Source organism: Magnolia sinica, chromosome 12, assembly GCF_029962835.1.
Source record: "Magnolia sinica isolate HGM2019 chromosome 12, MsV1, whole genome shotgun sequence".
Classification (NCBI taxonomy): Eukaryota; Viridiplantae; Streptophyta; class Magnoliopsida; order Magnoliales; family Magnoliaceae; genus Magnolia; species Magnolia sinica.
In genome coordinates, this window is record NC_080584.1 from 81,694,275 (window position 1) to 81,713,309 (window position 19,035).

The 19,035-nt window shown below is 38.9% G+C and overlaps 1 long non-coding RNA gene across 1 annotated transcript; it reads right to left on the reverse strand.

Moving 5' to 3' along the window:
- Positions 1 to 655: 655 nt before the first annotated feature.
- On the reverse strand, positions 656 to 18,448 carry LOC131221897 (uncharacterized). Its single transcript, XR_009159639.1, has 3 exons — positions 18,305 to 18,448; positions 18,153 to 18,219; positions 656 to 791 (listed from the first exon to the last, which is right to left on the reverse strand). It is a non-coding gene; the product is annotated as an uncharacterized LOC131221897 (long non-coding RNA).
- Between the last annotated feature and the right edge of the window lie 587 nt (positions 18,449 to 19,035).

The window sequence follows — 19,035 nt, forward strand, 5'->3', positions numbered from 1 at the left end:
AAAGCCTGAAACAGTTTCATTGACCTTCTCATTTCATTTTCTTCTTCCATAAGTTCCAAACCTATCTCCCTTGCTATGTCAGTTTGCAATCTTTTCAGGTCAGAATCACTTGACACAGTCACCCAAATGACGGTATTGTAAATAGAAGTATCCTTGAGCATGTTGTGAATGTGGGACATGACGGTTGTCTTGCCAACTCCCTCAATACCATAGACACCTAATATTCCAACCCCAAGATCTATTGAGGAATTCCAAATTTTTTCCAAGTTCCTTTCGCCCACGAGATTTGTTGTGGGGATCCTTCCACTGTCCGGCAATATGTGGGCAAATAACCCATCTGAAAATTGACCACTCTTCTTAAGATCCACTGTCTCTCGGATCTTCTTTTGCACATCGTTTCCTAATTTTGCTAATTCTACATGCAAGAAGGCGAAATTTCTCTCTTTTGACGGATATTCGTCTTCTATGAAAGCCATTTCTTTCGTTTTCTTCTCGACATTTTCCAGCCATAACAGCACCTCTCTCTTTGGCTTTTTACCATACATTACCTCTCCTGAATTCAATTTTTCCTTTATGTCGGCCGCTTGGCTTTTCAACTCGTTCACTTTATTCCTTAAAATGTTAATATTTTCTTGGAAGCTTGCTTCAGATGTCACTTGAGAGGTCACTGCATCGGTGACCGTAGAAAGTAGTAGTCCCACGATGACTTCAGCCATTTCTACTATTTCTTCCCCACAAATATGAGCAAATGAAATGGAGTGCGGAACCTCTACAAAGCTACGTAGAAAAACCTGGTGAGATTTAAACATGTTAATAAGTAATTTTCGTTAAGGAAAAAAAGCTGATGCTACTGCAGTTATTTATTTTTAGGATGATTTTTGTTGATGTAGAAATCTGGAAGTCCTTGATAGACCACTTAAGACGAGAAGACAATAATGAAAACCCTGGCTGTTGCAGGGGACCCTCCCATAACAAGTCAAGTTAAGTGAGTTAAGTACTCCCGTGCCCAGCTCTATTTCTCCCACCTTGCCCTTAAAAGTGGATTGAGGACCTCAGTGGTGTGTGGATGTCACCAAGTTCTGTAAGCCCCGCCCCACCATGATGTATGTGCTATATTCACACTCTCCATGCATTATGTGAGATCGTTTTAAGGCTTGGGCCCATAACATAAAGTATATCCAAAGCTCAAATGCACTGCATCACATAAGGCAGTGAGCTGTTGAAAACTTCCTAGGGCGCACCATAATGTTTATTTGCCCATGCAACCTAATCAAAAGGTCACACAAACCTTAATGAAGTGAAAACACAAAAGTAAGTTTGATTTAAAACTTCTGTGGCCTCATGGAAGTTTCCACGGTAGGCATTCAGTGCCTCCTGCTTTATGTTCTGTTATCTGCTTGAGCTTAGGATCTGCCGCATTCATGGGCTCATGACACAATGGATGAATCAAAATGGATGTATGACGTTTAACACATACCGTGCTGGCGTCCGTGACTTGGTGACCTCAACACACCACTAAAGTCAATGGTGTATGGCACACCGTTCAATGCGCCTCCCCTCTTATTGGAAGCAGATTGGCTGGTGTACCGCACACCAGCTATATAGCTGCTGTAGGTACGCGCTGTACACTTCAAATGAGATCAAAGTTACATGTCCCACAGTGATGTATTTATTATATCTACACTGTTCATCTATTTTTAGAGATCATTTTAGAGCACTATCCAAAAAAATAAATCACATCCAAAGATCACATGGACCACACCACAAATAGTAGCGGAGATAATGATTTTCACCGTTAAAAAACTCGTAGGGCCCACCATAATGTTTATTTTCCATCCAATCTGTTCATAAGCTCACAAAGACCTGAATAAAGAGGAAAAATAAATTTTGTATTGATCCAAAACTTCTGTGACCCCGAAAAGGGTTTCAATGGTAAACATTCAATATCCCACTGCTTTTTTACATTGTGGTCAACTTGATGGTTAGATTTCTCTTATTTTTAGTCTCAAGCCTTAAGACGAGCTCGTCAAATGGATGAACTGTTTGGATATAGCACATACATCATGATCAAACGCACAGAACCTGCTCACAAAGATCTCTCTTATTGCTAATGTCAATACAACAGCTATATAGAGAGCTAGGCAATCCTGACCCGATCCGACCCGTTCCGAATCGATCCGACGGCTTGGATCGGTGCGGATCGAGTATGATAGGGTAGATCCGAAAGATTTTCGGGTCGAGTTTGGATCCATGCCTACCCGGACCGATCCAATCAGGAATCCGATCCGATCCGACCCGACCCGACCCGACCCAATCCACAGTGAATAAACTACGGGCATTTGCTAGCATCGTTTGTGGGACATAACTTTAGCGTGGGAAAAGGAGAGAAGCATTCGCTTAACACGGTGACTATCGCATTACCGTTGGTGTGGAGGTGGCTTCACAACTAGACATGGATCAGCTTCGCTCGCTTTTAAATGCCAGGGAGCAAGCACAGGATACTGCAATGGAGTTTTGAAGAGGGAGAGCAACTGGACAGCTACTCCCTGCCACAGACTCCATAATTGGTGGTCGGTGCTCTGTGGGACCCACCATGATGTATATGTTTCGTCCATTCCGTTCATCCATTTTTATAGATTATGTTATTGCTTGATACCAAAATTGAGAGGAATATAAATCTCAGGTGGACCACACCACATGAAAATGATAGCAATTGGATATCCACCATTAAAATCCTCTTAGGGCCTACTATACTGTTTATTTGACATCCAATCTGTTGATTAGGTCATATAGTCCTAGATGAAGAGAAAAAACAAAGATCAGCTTGATCCAAAACTTTTATGGCCCTCAAAATGTTTTTAATGGTTGACTCTCATTCAATATTATTTCCTTTAATGTGGTCCACTTGAGATTTAGATATACCTCATTTTTAGACTCATCCTGTAAAAATGATTTGTTAAAGTAAATGGACGGCATGGATGAAACACATACGTCATGGTGGGGCCCACATAGCACCGACCATTTAGGTATAGTAGCCAATCCCATTTCCCTCTCTGTGCGCCACTATGAATATGATGGCTGCCTGACACAGTCACCTGCTCTGTAGTTACATGTAGTGAGAAGACGAGCACTGACGCTCCTCGAGCTTCACGTTGTATGAATGGTTCAAAGGATATCAAAGTTACATGGGCCCCACAGTGATGTATTTATTATATATACACCGTTCATATATTTTTAGATATTATTATAAAGCATTATCCAAAAAATGAACAATATCCAAAGATCATCTGGACCACACCACAAATAGCAGTATAGTATGATTTTCACCGTTAAACAATTCATGCGGTCTACACAATAGTTAGATCTGTCTTATTTTTTGTCTCAAGCTTAAGATGAGCTCGCCAAATGGATGGACAGTTTGGATATAGCACATACCCATGAGAAGACCCACAGAACTTGTTAACGTCAATGCGTGAAAAGGACGTCGTTGGGCGCAGTGCACGTCAACCCGGTATTAGTCTGGTGAAAGGGTGTGTACAGCTCTTTCGTATTCATGTGGGGTCCGCCTTGATGTATATGTTTTATCTAAGCTGTTCATCCATTTTGACATATAATTTTAGGCCTTGAACATAAAAATGTGGTATATTGAAGACTGAAGTGGATCACACCACATGAAATAGTTAGATTAGATTCAAATGATCCGAATCATATCCAATCTGATCCGACTCAGTTTTCTTGACCGAGTCGGACTCTGTTCGGGTCATACCAACCATCCATCGAGTCGGTCCGAGTCAGATGACCCAGACTCGACCCGGATCGGATCGGATTCGGGTCAGGGTATGGAGAATTCGGATCGGGTCGAGTTATACCCGATCCGGACCGGTGCCCAGCTCTAGCTATATAGATGGTGTGAGGTACACCAGCCAATCCGCTTCCCCTTTTACCTCCCTCGTCTTTCAAAGTCTGGGAGCAATGGAGTAATTTAATGTTATGGCTGCTTACATACTTGGTACGGATGCACTTAAAATGCTACACATGGAATATATAAACTAAAATGCAGCAATGAAATGTTTCTAACTTACATTCAAATAGTCGAACGGTTGAAAACCATAGTTTGAAAATTAGGTGGGTCGACTCAAAACTCTAGTAAACTCGACTCATGAGACGAGCTGTATCTTGTGAAAACTCACCGCCTGATGTGACCCGGTTGGGTTGTGAAGCTCATAGACTCAGGTCAACACATGGACGACTTGACATGATTCGACTGAGTTACTAGCAACAGGCTTTTTATCTTTCTCTTAACTAGAAAAATTAAATTTTACAAGAATAGAAATAGCACCTCACTTAACAAAGAGGGTTGATGTTAGCACCACACTACATTGTGTAAATATGTTTTAGTTGGGTATTTTAATTAATTTCTTGTTTATTACCACATTATACGCATTAAAAATAAATCTAATTATAAAAATACTGAGTCGATCAATTAAAGACTAGGTCCAGTCTTCCGATTTGACTCAACATAGCCAGACATTGAGCCAAGTCGGAGTTTTCAAGCTTTTAGGCTATGATTAAAGCATGCTAACCTCTCATTTAGACTAAGTTGCTGGTTGACATAAAGGCCATTGGAATTTTATTTTTTTTCCCCTTTTTCTTTTAAGCCATTCAATACATGACAACTGTTCTTATAGTAAGATAATCAAGTAATGCATAATTTTTAGTAATGAAACATCTAAATTGTTATGGATGATTTGAGAGGCTTAGATTTAATTACTTGTTGGCCACATATGTAATTTCTAAGTAATTTTTAATTGACAGTGCATCATTTATCACACTCTTGTAAGAACTCTATGTAGTGGGCCTTACTGATCAACTCTCTGGATTGTACTCTAGTTGGACGGTTTGATTAAGCTAATTAGTGGGCCCCACTTAAGGTGATGCGCTGCAAAGACTGCGTATTTGGGGTGGAATGCTATAGCCTTACACAAGCCAATTTGAGTCGAACTAGGAGACAGTGATGTGGAGTAAGGGAGAGAGAGTTTTGATGAGTTTCAAACTCCCTCTCCACAGACTCTATATAAGAGAGCTGGGTCCCCGATCCTAAACCACGACAGAATTCGAGTCCTATCTTTTGAGTTGCAGAAAGGGTGTGAAGGAGAGGAAGATCCTAAGCTTTATATGTATTCTGGTATTCCTATCTGACATCAATGGCGTCTCAGCTAGGTAAGCACGGCTAGATCTGACATCTTGATCACCATGTCCTATGCACAGCTAGATCCGTGGGCCTATTCCTCATGTATGATAAATCCCACAGTTGGTATCAGAGCCAATGTACAGAGGCATGAATGATCGTATTATGCCATTACAGATTCGAAAGCCTAAATCAGGGAATTAGGAATTTTGAATCCGATATTCAAGTAATTAGGGATTTCGAATCCCAAATCCCAAATTTGGGGATTTCAGTTCTATAACCCAAATCGACTAATTAGGGATTTTGGATTCGAATCCTTAATTCAGAAATATTTAATTAGGGTTTTTTTTTTTTTTTTCGCATTCTATATCCCAAATTAGGGATCTCGGATTCGAATCCCCAAATTAGGTGATTAGGGATTTTCGAATCTCTATATTGGGGACTTGCATCCACTAATTAGGGTTAGAGATTTGAAGTCCAATATTCGAATTAGGGCTTTTCATATTTAAACCCATATTAGCAATTGGGGATTTTGAAACTCAAAATAGAGATTAGGGATTTGAAATCCCATATTAGATTGGGGAATTTCAAATCTGTAGATCCCAAATCCAGATCAATTGGGGATTTCGGAACCCATCTTCCCTAAATTTAGGTGTGGCAATCGTATCTTATGTGCTACTTACCTCTGTCATCGAGGACCGACAACTATTATCGATCCTCGCATCAGCAGACGAAGGTCATGGCTCACCGTTCTCTATCTTCCCTGCTTCAGGAGCCATTGACGGTGTCTTTAGGTCCCACTTTCATTGCCGGCGACATAGAAGCTATTTTCGCAGCTTCTCAGTCTGAATTTTTAGCGTCAGGACTGCCAGAGAACAAGACGGGATCGTGGAAGATGTTGGTGGCCGACCTTCTTGGCTGACTGCTCGTACAGCTGCGGTAGCTAGAGATTTCATCCCCCTCTCTTCAGTTGCTGCAGATAGAAAACGGCTGGAAAATTTTTCCTCTTTTCCCTCTTGCGGCGCACGTTAGGCCGTGAATCGACTTATATTGTATCGGATCAACAGACCCGATTACAGTTCATTCAGATCTGGACCCGCAAATAATATAAGTCTGACCGGATTCTCTTTTGTTGGGCCTGATGAGTTATATGGGCCCAATCTGGGCCCACTCCCTTAGTTTTTGGGCCTAGTCTTCTATAAGATTTATGGGCCCGATTTTCATTACCATTGATGGGCCAAACACATATATGGTTGGCATTGGTATTTACATTATAAACATTGATTAATAGATCTAAACCATCCGTGATGTATGTGAGCATTTCATATGGAATATACACAAGGTGGATGATTAAGGGTGTGTATACACTATTATTTGAACATCATATATATTAGATCTAACCATAAATTTGAACTAAACGGATTGTTTAATATTATCACCCATCTTATGATAATCCTAACTAGATTATGAGTGCCTTAGGATGATATATAGATCATATGAATTGAGTTCTGATGAAGCCCATATTTAGGCCCATTACCCATCCTTAATGGTCTTACATGGACCATTGGACCATAGGGAGTGAAACACTGGTAACCATTTCTCTCTAAAGTTCATCTACTTTCCAATGATCAATTCTGACCATCTTGTGGGCCACATCAGACTAATTTAGCCATAATCCATAGATGCAAGATTATAATCGCAATCCTAAAGTCTATATTTGTAATAATAGATTCGATTGTGCTAGCCACTATAATGACCTCAATCGATAAAATTTTTACAAGTACAGACTTATAAAATTGGGATCAGGAGGATTGCATACAGTTACGTTCACGTCTTCATGCGTGCGGTAACGAAAACACAGATGATTACCATTTGGCAGACACGTAAACATGTGAAGTAAATGGTATTGGTAATGTAAAGTTGAAAGACTTATCTCACCCATAGGTGTTGAGTGTCTCAGATTTACATTACTAACATCACTTAGCTTCATGTTCAGGGGGGTCATTAACATGTTATTATTACCGCCCACAGGAGGAATGATGACGATGTAACAGATTCTTACCAGGATGAGATGGATGGGCCCATCGTCATCTTGGATGATTCAGTTAATGCTTCCCTTAGTAACTGAATTGATTCACTTTGCCTGATATTTAATTTATTTACATTCACAAAATTGCTTTGTTAAATAATGGACTAATGTGAGTATATGTGTATCTCTTTTATTTTAGTCTTAATTCCAACTAATCAGAATTAAGTCCCTGCCCAAAATGGATCTAATTACGCTTAATGGAAGAACGCTATTGAAGTTGTACTGGGTTGTTTTCAATTAGATCTGGCCCTGATAACACCAGAACCGCTAGAACCATTTGATGATGCCATTGAAGCTGAATATAATCGATGAGTTGTATGGTTTAGATCAAATGATACATGCCTAAAAGTAATTAACTATTCGATTTCTGAATCTATGAAGGGCGTCATGCCTGAAAAAGACAATGCTAAAACTTTCCTAACTGAAATGGGAAAACAATTTAAGAAATCTGATAAGTCTGAAGTGGACATTCTTTTGAATAAATTAACTCGCTCATCCTATGACGGAAAAGGCAATATCCATGAATACATTGTATATCAGATCGAAGTTGTTTCTAAGATCCGTTCTCTGGGGCTTGTACTCACTGATGATCAACTGATTCATTTGATCATGAACAACCTACCTCCCTAATTCGGCACGTTCCTGGTAAACTATAACACTTTGAAGGACATGTGGATATTGGATGAACTTATCACTCAGTGCGTCTAAGAAGAAGACAGGATCAGACAAATGGTTAAAGTTTAAAATGTTAATATGGTGACCTCCAGTCATGGGCATGGACAAGGGAATAAAGGTAAAAGGAAAAGGAAACAAGGTTCTAATAATGGATTTTCTAGTCCTATATCTGGAAACTATGAGAATCAATCTGGAAACGGATCAAAACGCAAACGGGTTAGGTAAACTGTGCTTCTTTTGCAAAAAGGCGGGACATCTAAAGAAAGACTGCGAAGGGTTTAAGAATTGGCTCATAAAGAAAGGTAATCATTTTGTTCTTGTTTGTTTTGAATCTAATCTAACCGATATGTCAGCGGATTCATATCAGGAACTACTATTCACATATGCAGTTCTAAGCAGGAATTACTATAGGCCAGGCCACAACTGATGCAGAGCGCTCAATATATAACGCCCCAAACTTTTAGATACTTGAGCATCAAAAGTTCTCAAGTGTTACCAAGAAATTTAACGTAATACAATACCAATCCAACTATCCTAGCCTTACATCTTTGCCCTGACACAAACCTAAACTGATAGTATAATCATCTAGATACATGGCTAGAATACCAACAATCAAGTCTTCCTAGTTTTAGCATGTCATATGACCGTCCATCGTGTTTGGATTTGCCAAACGGGCCACGTGAAAATCATGATAAACCGATCTTCATTAAAAGCTTAGGGTATAGGCCCAAACTACCTAGTAATTTGTCAATTAGATATGCATAAACATTATTTTGAATTACTGAGTGAGATATTTCATTTAAAAAGACACGTGGGTCATCTACAGTCGATCAAGGCCTAAACTGGACCGATGGAAAGAGTACGAAAAATGAGGGATGTCTAACAAATTTCAAGACAGTCGGACAACGCACTTGGACATAACGAACATCGGAAGCTGCTTGAGAAGTAGATGGCAAAGTTGTAAATACCATTTACTATTACATGCAGCCATTGACACTATATTGAACTTCGTGGCCCACCCGATCAATAGACCTGCTCTATTTCCGGACCTATGTCCTAACATGTTGTGCCAATCTTGATGAATAGAGTGGATTATACCACTTCAAACAATACTGTGAACTCCACATAAATATTTAAGTTTACGTATTTCCCTGTGACAATACGTCACGCGATCGTTACATAAAGAAGTTAACGTCACCGGCGAATCATGCGGCCCACTGGAGATCGGATCTACTTCAAATTAGGGACCATAGGTTAGCACGGGGTGCTGAAGATGGTGAATGGAGTGGATCTTCTGGAAGATCACCATACTGAACCCCACATATTACATGCAAATGAAAAACCAAGAACTGACGTAACTGAGTTTTCAGTTCAACGGTGAAAACAGTCCTCATGCAGATTAATGATGTGGCCCACCCTAAGATCAGATCCACTCCATATTTTAGTCTATGGCCTAATGTGACCCGAGGGTTTCAGTGAAGGGCACGGATTCCCCTAAAAACTGTTGCAAATGGACCACACCAGATCAGCGACCGAACCGCGACATTCTCTGCTGCTGTGAAAGAATCCGAACGAAGCATGGATTCGAGAGTTTTTCGTCGCCAAAACTTCCGGCTAGATATTCTAACGAGATTTGAACCGTTGAATCCCCACTCAAAGGAAAACCGACCACACCCTACTCTTCCTTCTGCGTAAATCACGCTCCCACGAATCCCGGTCGCACTCTTCCGAGAATCTTGTTCTCAAAGAGACGTAATCATGCCAAGAAATCGACGATCCAGACCTTCACAACTCTGGGAAAGGATATTTTGATCACTCCCATGAGGTCGGATTGAATGGACTGGACGATCCCTCACCCAAACTCGGATCAAACGCAAACAATCTCCGTGTTTTCACTGTGCAGAAACAGAGCTGCGTAAAAGCAGGGCTGCGTTCTGCGTAAAAATAGGGTCTGCATAGGAATTTCTCATGAAGATTCTGGAACTTCTTACAGCCTATAAAAACCTCCAAACCTGCCGCCGGATAATACATGTAGCAAACAAAAATGTGAGAGAGATTTCCGCTGATCACAGCAGCCCGTCCGTCTTGCTGTCGTCCAGCAAGGAAGAAAAGAAAAGAAAGAAAGAAAGAAAGGAAGGAAGAAAGAAAAGAAATGAGAAAGAAAGAGAAAGAAAGAAGGGAAAAGAAAGAAAAGAAAAGAAAAAGAAAGAGAACGAGAGAGAGAGGAGGCCTTGTGTGTGACTCATCGAGTCACCGTCGAGTCCAACTGAGTTGACTCAACGGCTGAGTGCACGCACGATACGCTGGATTTGGGTCGTCAGAATAAAGCTCAAGAGCTGAACAAGGTAAGACGCCCACCTCTATAAGGAAATAGTTTATCCTTTCAAATTAAATCATTAAATTACATTAGCCTAGACCTAACATCAACATAACCTGAGCCCTAGCTTGAATCATAACCTAACTATATTATTCCAGACAATACAATGGCCTAAATAGAGGAGTCATATCAATTATAAAAGAGTTGGAGTGTGATGACACTGACCTAACAATATTAGGGTGAGATTGAGTTTGAAAGGTGAGGGTTTTATCCTTTAATCTTACAGTAATTTAAGTTGATTTAATTATTCTGTCTTATATTTGCATTCCTGTTATTTCATCTGGCCTTTTTAGGCCATTAATGATATGAATTATCTTGCCTTTCATGATTACATATTTTTCTCGGAATTATCTTATCAATTGATTTAGTTAATTAATATCATTACAACTATTGGCCCTTTTGGGATTATGACATGATGTCAAATGCAAGTGAATTTCTCTGAATTTATGTGAGGCTATGGATACAAGCGTTGCCTCTGCCTTATCAATTATTGAGTTGGCCCTGCCAATCGTCTCTTTATTTGAGTTGGCTTTGCCACTCGTCTCTTTATTTGAGTTGGCTCTGCCCCTCTTCTTTTGTTGAGTTGACCATTGTCAGTCTTCTCTTTATTATATTGGCCATTGCAACTTTTGCTGAGTTGACCCTTGTCAATCTTCTCTTATTATATTGGCCTTGTGCCGTCTATCTTTAAGGCTTGGGCATGTGTCTTGTTATTCCAGAACCTCCATGATGCAGTTTATATTCTTCATGATTCAGATATTATACTTTTCATGATTCAGTTATATTCGTAATGATTCAGCTATATTCTTTATAAGTGCAAGTGATGTGTTGAGAGGTATCACAACTAGTGAATCGATTATCTTATCATGGACGTAATGTGTTACGGGTAGCGGCCCTCTTAGTTGGCACGTAATTCTGTAGGTTGGTTGGCGTGGTGCACAATCGATGTATGTAAATCGGCATGTGTTACATCAACTTTTCGGGATTGGATGTCGTAAATAGTCGTTCCATGAACACATCGTGTTACGTAAATCCCCCAACTGCGTGTTGTGTTGCCTTGAGATGTTCGCATAAATCCACGTTAGCATTGGCCATGCCGGCGAATATCCGTAGTTATGGGATGCGGGTCGAGCCGGATTTTCTATGAATTGTATTCCACATTGAGATGATCACTACATATGATGAGCCGCACATACTTTGCTATGCATGCATCTCGTATAAGCTATTTGCGCATGCTGATATCTCTTGTGTTAGTGGAGCACAAGATTTATCAGACATTTACTTTACCTATTCTGAATCTCTTGAATTATTGTTAATCTTAAAGGATAACCTTCACTATGAGTAGGGCATTGACCCTCTCCTAACCGCACAGTTAATACAGGCGACGTACAGATTAAAGACTTAGAGGACTACTTCCCTATAGAAGATTATCTTGAAGGACTAAGAAGACAGTTTTATTATTAAGTTTTATACTTCCGCTGTGAACTCTGATGTTGTAATAAACCTCCAATTACAAGGGCATTTGATTATTCTATTTACTCTGATGAGATATAATTAATACAGTTGATTTTATTCTCGTGTATAATTACCTTATTGAATGTATCTGGATGTACACCAAACGAAAAAAATAATAGGGTGCGATTTCAGAGCATCCAATTTATACATCATTAACACCCGGTTTCCTCAGGCACGAGTACAAACTCTGGTTGTGAAAATTTCGGATGTTACACAGTATACGTAGGCAATAGTGTCAAGGTAGACGTGGAGGCAATAGGAGTTTATAAGCTTAAGTTGAAGTCTGGTTATTTTTTAGATTTAATAGGTTCATTCTGTGTGCCATCTATAAGATGCAATTTAGTTTCAATTTCTTGTTTGGATAAATTTGGATATTCATTTCAATTTGGAAATAAAAGTTTTAGTATTTACTTTAATTCGATCAAAGTTGGGACCGGCTCTATGGTAAACAACTTATACCAGTTAGACTTGATTGCCTCTCTCATCTATAATATTAATACCTTGCATGGAATTAAAGTGGGATCCAAGCGAAGGGTAGACTATAAGAATTTCTCCATGTTGTGACATAGGCGGCTATGCCATATATCTCGTGAGAGATTAGACAGGCTTGTGTGAGAAGGAACTTTGCATTCTTTAGACTTCTTTGACTATAAAGTGTGCATTGATTGTATAAAAGGAAAACAGACCAGAACTAAAAAGAAAGGTACAACCAGGAGTGTATGTCTATTAGAGGTGATACATATAGACATTTATGGACCATTCTCTATAGCTTCATGGAGTGGACATAAATATTTTATTACCTTTATAGATGACTACTCTCATTTCGGGTACCTCTACCTTATTAATGAGAAATCAGATGCCCTGGATGCTTTTAAAATCTATAAGGTCGAAGTTGAAAATCAACTCAATAAGAGGATTAAAGTTGTCAGATCTGATCGTGGTGGTGAATACTATGGAAGATATGACGAATCAGCACGCAATCCAGGGCCATTCGCTCGATACCTACAGGATTGTGTCATTGTTGCTCAGTACACTATGCCTTGTACTCCAAAGCAAAATGGTGTAGCTGAGAGACGTAATCACACCTTTATAGATATGGTGCGAAGCATGGTCAGCAATTCGACTTTGCCAGAATCTCTGTGAGGTGATGCGATCAAAACCGTAATTTATATACTAAACAGGGTTCCCAGCAAAGCAGTAAACAAAAGTCCTTTTAAGTTGTGGAATGGGAGAAAACCAAGTCTCCGATATTTACATGTTTGGGGTTGTCCTGCTGAGGTCAAAATTTATAACCCACATGAAAAGAAGCTTGATCCTAGAACCATATGTTGCTTCTTTATTGGATACCCAAAAAGATCAAAAGGCTATCGATTCTACTGTCCTTCCCACTCTTCAAGATTGTTGAGACTAAGAATGTCAGATTCATTGAGGACACTGAAAACAGTAGGAGCACGAACACCAGAAACTTTGTATTTGAGGAACTAAGGATTTTGACTCCAGTCATAGTCACTTCAGATCACGTGGATATTAATGATGCAGTTGATCCTGTAGTCAATGCAGAACACCACGTAGAGCCTCATGTACAAACCACTGATGAGGAAAATCAAGATCACACCCAACAAGCTGAACCATTGAGAAGATCTGAAAGACAGATAGGGCCTGTAAATCGAGACAATTACATTGTATACTTACAGGAGCACAACTTTAACATATGGGTGGAAAATGATCTTGAATCCTTTACACAAATCAAATAAAGTGCGGATCCTTCTCGTTGGTTTGATGCCATGAAGGATGAGTTGAAATCCATGAAGGACAATAAAGTATGTGGATCTTATAGAGTTACCCATTGGAATAAGGCCGATTGGTTGTAAATGGATATTTAAAACCAAAAGGGACTCTAAGAGTAATGTCAAAAGATATAAAACCAGACTTGTTGCCAAGAGTTTTAACCAACGTGAGGACATTGACTTTAAGGAGACTTCTCACCAATATCCAAGAAAAACTTATTTAGAATCATAATGGATCTTGTAGCTCATATGGATTTAGAGTTACATCAGATAAATGTAAAGACTGCATTTCTCAATGGGGATTTGAATGAGAATGTGTACATGTTGTAACCCGAAGGTTTTGTAACTACTGGCTCAGAACATTTAGTTTGCAAACTAAAGAAATCCATCTATGGATTGAAAAAGGCACTGCGACAATGGTACCTAAAGTTTCATGAAATAGTTTTCTCATATGGCTTTGTAGAAAACATTGCAAATGAATGCATCTACATTAAAACTAGTGAGAGTAAGTTTGTTATGATGATTTTGTATATTGATGACATTCTGTTGGCTATCAGTGATACCAGGATGTTGAGCGACACCAAAAAATTCTTATCTCAAAGATTTGAAATGAAAGACCTTAGTGAAGCTTCTTACGTCATCAACATTGAGATTTGTTGTGACAGAACACTTAGACTGCTTAGCTGTTACAAATGACCTATATTATTAGGGTACTCAAAAGGTATGACATGCAAAATTGTGCTTCCGGACAGTCGCCCATTGTGAAGGGCGGCAAGTTTGGCCTATTTCTGTGTCCAAAGAATGATTTAGAAAAGAATTGAATGAAAGAATTTCCGTACGCATCAGTAGTGGGGAGCATCATGTATGCTCAAGTCTGTATGCGGCCGGACATTGCCTTTGTCACTAGAATGTTGGGAAGATACTTATCTAATCTAGGAATGCAACATTGGATAGCTATAAAGAAAGTATTACGGTATCTACAGAGAACGAAAGACTTCGGACTCGCATACAGAAGATCTGATCAGTTGGAGTTGATCAGATATTCAGACGCAGATTTCGTAGGCTGCGTTGACACTAAGAAGTCTACCTCAGGATACATCTTCATGATGGTTGGAGGAACCGTGTCATAGAAAAGCGTGAAATAGTCTACCACAGCCTCGTCCACCATGGAAGCTAAATTTATCGCCTGCCATGAGGTATCTAATCTGGTACTATAGTTACAAACTTTCTTCTCAGGTTTGCGGTTACTAGAGCATATCACAAAACCCTTGAGAATATTTTGCGATAATTCAGCTGTTATTTCCTTCTCTAGTAACAACAAGCATTCGTCAAGGTCGAGGTGTATTGACATCAAATATCTTGTTGTAAAGGAAAGAGTTTAGAATCATCAAGTGTCTGTGGAATTCATCAGCACTAAGCAGATGATTGCAGATCCGCTCACTAAAAGGCTCCCTATCACGCCATTTCAGGAGCATGTGACATCCATGAGAGTCATTGATCCCACAGATATTTTCAGTTAGTGGGAGTTGAGCGTATTTTGATTTTCACAGACATTAGAGATCCCATTTTATGCAAATTATTTTTGGATGATTTTGATATAAAGATTTATTTCTGCTTCTTTATATATGTGCAAATTTTGAGTAAGTAGAACTGCAGTCATGTCTTGTTGGAGACATGTAAAAGCTTAAGGACCTCTTAAGGATAGACACATATCATCATAGTGAAGTGTATAATCCTTATACCACATTTCCTAGTTCCTAATCTATGTCTTTAAGATTGAAGGTACTTGTGATCGCACTTAGCCTCACTTTGCCTAACATTAAATGTTGTGACAGCTACTGCGTTTCGATACTGATAGTCTTGATGGACCAGACTCATATTGTCCAACTATTTCATTGGTTAACCATTTAGATCTTTTTTCTTAAAATCAAAACTTATTTTCAAAATTATTATATATGACAATCATTGGTGTTGCTCAATGAGGCCCAAGTGGGAGAATGTAAGAACTCTATGTAGTGAGCCTTACTGATCAATGCTCTGGATTGTACTTTAGTTGGATATTTTGATTAAGTTAATCAGTGGGCCCCACTTAAGGTGATGCGCTGTGCAGTTTATCTGCGCAGCACTGCGTATTTGGGGTGGAATGCTATAGCCTTACGCAAGGCAATTTGAGTCGAACTAGGACACAGTGATGTGGAGCAAGGGAGAGAGAGTTTTGATGGGTTTCAAACTCCCTCTCCACAGACTCTATATAAGAGAGCTGGGTCCCCGATCCTACACCACGGCAGAATTCGATTCCATCTTTCGAGTTGCAAAAAGGGTGTGAAGGAGAGGAAGATCCTAAGCTCTATTGGTATTTTGGTATTCCTATCCAGCATCTATAGCGTCTCAGCTAGGTAAGCTATCCGACCCCTTGATCACCATGTCCTATGCACGGATAGATCTGTGGGCCTATTCTGCATGTATGATAAATCCCACAACTCTACCAAGGTATTTCTCCTATTTTTCTTTGCCTTTTTGTTAACTTTGTGAGTATCTAACTTTTTCTCTCTCTTTGCTGACTTATGAGAGGAGAGAGATCATTGCAAGAATGATCGCATGCACTGGAATGCATATGAACTGTGTCGGTCTTAGACGGCTTGAACATATGGCAATTCAACCTAGCCCAACTCAATGTTCCTATATCTCAATCCTAACCCAACCCAACCCAATCCAACCTCAAGTTGGGAATTCTCAACCCAAGCCCAACCTAAGTGGGCTCGGTCCGGTGGATACATGCTAATATTTTTGTTATCACATTAGTCTATTGTATTTCAAAGCATGTCTTATTTCTTATACCTATGATTTTATTAATTAAATATGTGGTTATTTATTGTAAAGAACTTCAAATTTTCTAAACAAACAAGCTTAAATATAAGACAACTACTCCTTTAAGAGTCGTGTTGTGTAGCGCGCAATTTATTTGGGAGAGAAATCCAGCATATGTTGTTAGCTCAAGTCATCAGAAATGACGTGGACCAATGAGACCCGATGGCACTGGAATTTCCCGTGCCTTCAATATAGATGATCCACACTCAATTATAATTTATAAGTAACATATATATATATATATATATATATATATATATCGATCGGGTTCGGGTTGAGTTGGGTTAGGTCGGACAACTCGAGACCTCAATTTGAGCCCGACCAAAGTTTTATTGAGTTAGTGTTTGTATAGCCCAACATCGAGACCGAACCCAATACATCCTACCCAAGCTCCAACCCAGTGTGAAGTCGGTCATTGGTTGGTCGGGTTGAACCCGTCCAACTTTCATCCCTACTATCGATATCACCAATATTGCTGCTATATAGAGCACTATTTCCAAGATTGATAGTTTCAGCGATATTATCGGCCGGGACCCTCATTTCGACAAGCAGCTTGTGAAAATGAAAAACAAATGTGAAAAAAAAAAAGAAGGAAAAATCAAGATTTTTGTTTTTTTCAAATATTTTTCAAAATATAGGTTGGAGGGGGGCTTGCAGTGACTCATCTCTCCATACCTTGCAGATTGAATATCTGCTTTAGGGGAGAAAACGTGGATGTACAGCTTTGTGGCCCGGGTATAAAATCATGCACAAAAAAAAAAAGGGTTTTTCTTTATATTTCTCGAAGATTTTACTTCCAATCCATGTCCATGCATGATTCTAATGCATGGTCAGAGATTTGAAAGGAAAATCGAGATAGTAAGATTGAAATAGGAAATTTTGAGAAAATTAGGAAAATTAGAAATTTCTCCATTTTCTTTCCCAAATTGATGTATTTGGCGACCTAATTTTAACATGATGATGAGAGAGTGGCTTGATCTATCAATAACTGTTGATCTCTCAAAATTTTTTTATTATTTTTTTTTAAAATTAACTATTTATAATTTCAAAAAATAAAAAAACTGTTTAATTTGAAAAAAATAATAATTTAACTTCTATATTTTAAGATCTAGAGTTTCTGTTAATTTCTTCTTTTTTATGGTTCAAATATTGCCTTTGTTGGGGGAAATCATTTTTTAATATTTTAAAATAAAAATCCATTTATTTTAAAAATATTTTTCCATTTGAATTTTTTTATTAGTGTATATGTGATGCATGCATGCTTGGATGGACAGATCATTGATGTGTTGGATGGATGGATGATGGTGCACGTGTGAACATAGTGATGGTGGCACTGGTGTGCAAATCGGGTGATTGGACGCTGGGTGATGAATAATGAGGATCAAAGGAGATGAACGATCAAGATCAATGCCAAATCATGGCTCTGATGCATCTTATTTTAAGGACTACATTTTATAAGATGTATTATTTTTTCTTTGAGCATAACAACATGCAATATAAAGAAGAGGTGACAGATACGTAGAAATCTGTAGAAAGATGTTAACAGATATATTTGAATCCATCAATATACCACGTATGATTGCACATATGTATATATATCCTGCACGAGAGAGAGAGAGAGAGAGAGAGAGAGAGAGAGAGAGAGAGAGAGACCTGATCTTTCAATTAAACAACGCTTGAAGTCTCTCTCGTTTCTTAGAGAATCTAATCCAGAAAAGGCCTTCAAAAGCACAAACATATGAAGTTAGAAAAAACTTTAAAAACGAAGAAAAACAAATAGAAAAAAATTATTATAGAGTACAAACCACAGCAGGGGTGACTCAAAACATGCCTCAGAAGAAAATCAATAAATTAAAAATAGTTTCCGAATTTTGAGAGCTATTGTAGGCATTAATCATTAGCCGAGGTGAAACACACTATGAAATATTTGAAGAACAAGAAGAAGGAAGAGCTCGCATGGGATTTGTCTATAGTCAAATATACCAATGCAAACTTTCAAACAAATCCTAATGCTTGAAGAACGACTAGCAGGTAGTGCTATCAATTGACATAGTGCCAAGAAAAATTGCATTGTGAATTCAATTATAGAGGCCGAATATATAGCCACTAGTGAAGTATCTAAGGAAGTTGTGTTTGCCTCGGAGTAATGGGCTATCCCAATGGTAGATAAACCGTTACCTACATACTATGATAACAATTTTGTAATTGCACAGTGCAAGGAGCTTAGATACTATGAAAAGACTAAGCTCGTTGACCAGAAGTACCATATCATATCATTGAGGATATGTGGTGCACGTACAAGACTACTCAGATATCATTTGAGAATATGTGGAGGACAAGACTACTAAGATTTCATGAGTAGCATCTACAGATAACTAACGTGGCATACCCGTAACCAAGGCTTTACCTGCTCCTTTTCATGCTCATGGACTCAGTATTGGATTGCATGCGGAGATTGCTTAGTTTTAGGGTAAGAGGGAGATTGCTGGCGTAGTGCCTCTAAAATTTAACGCGATATTACTCTTAGACCTACTTA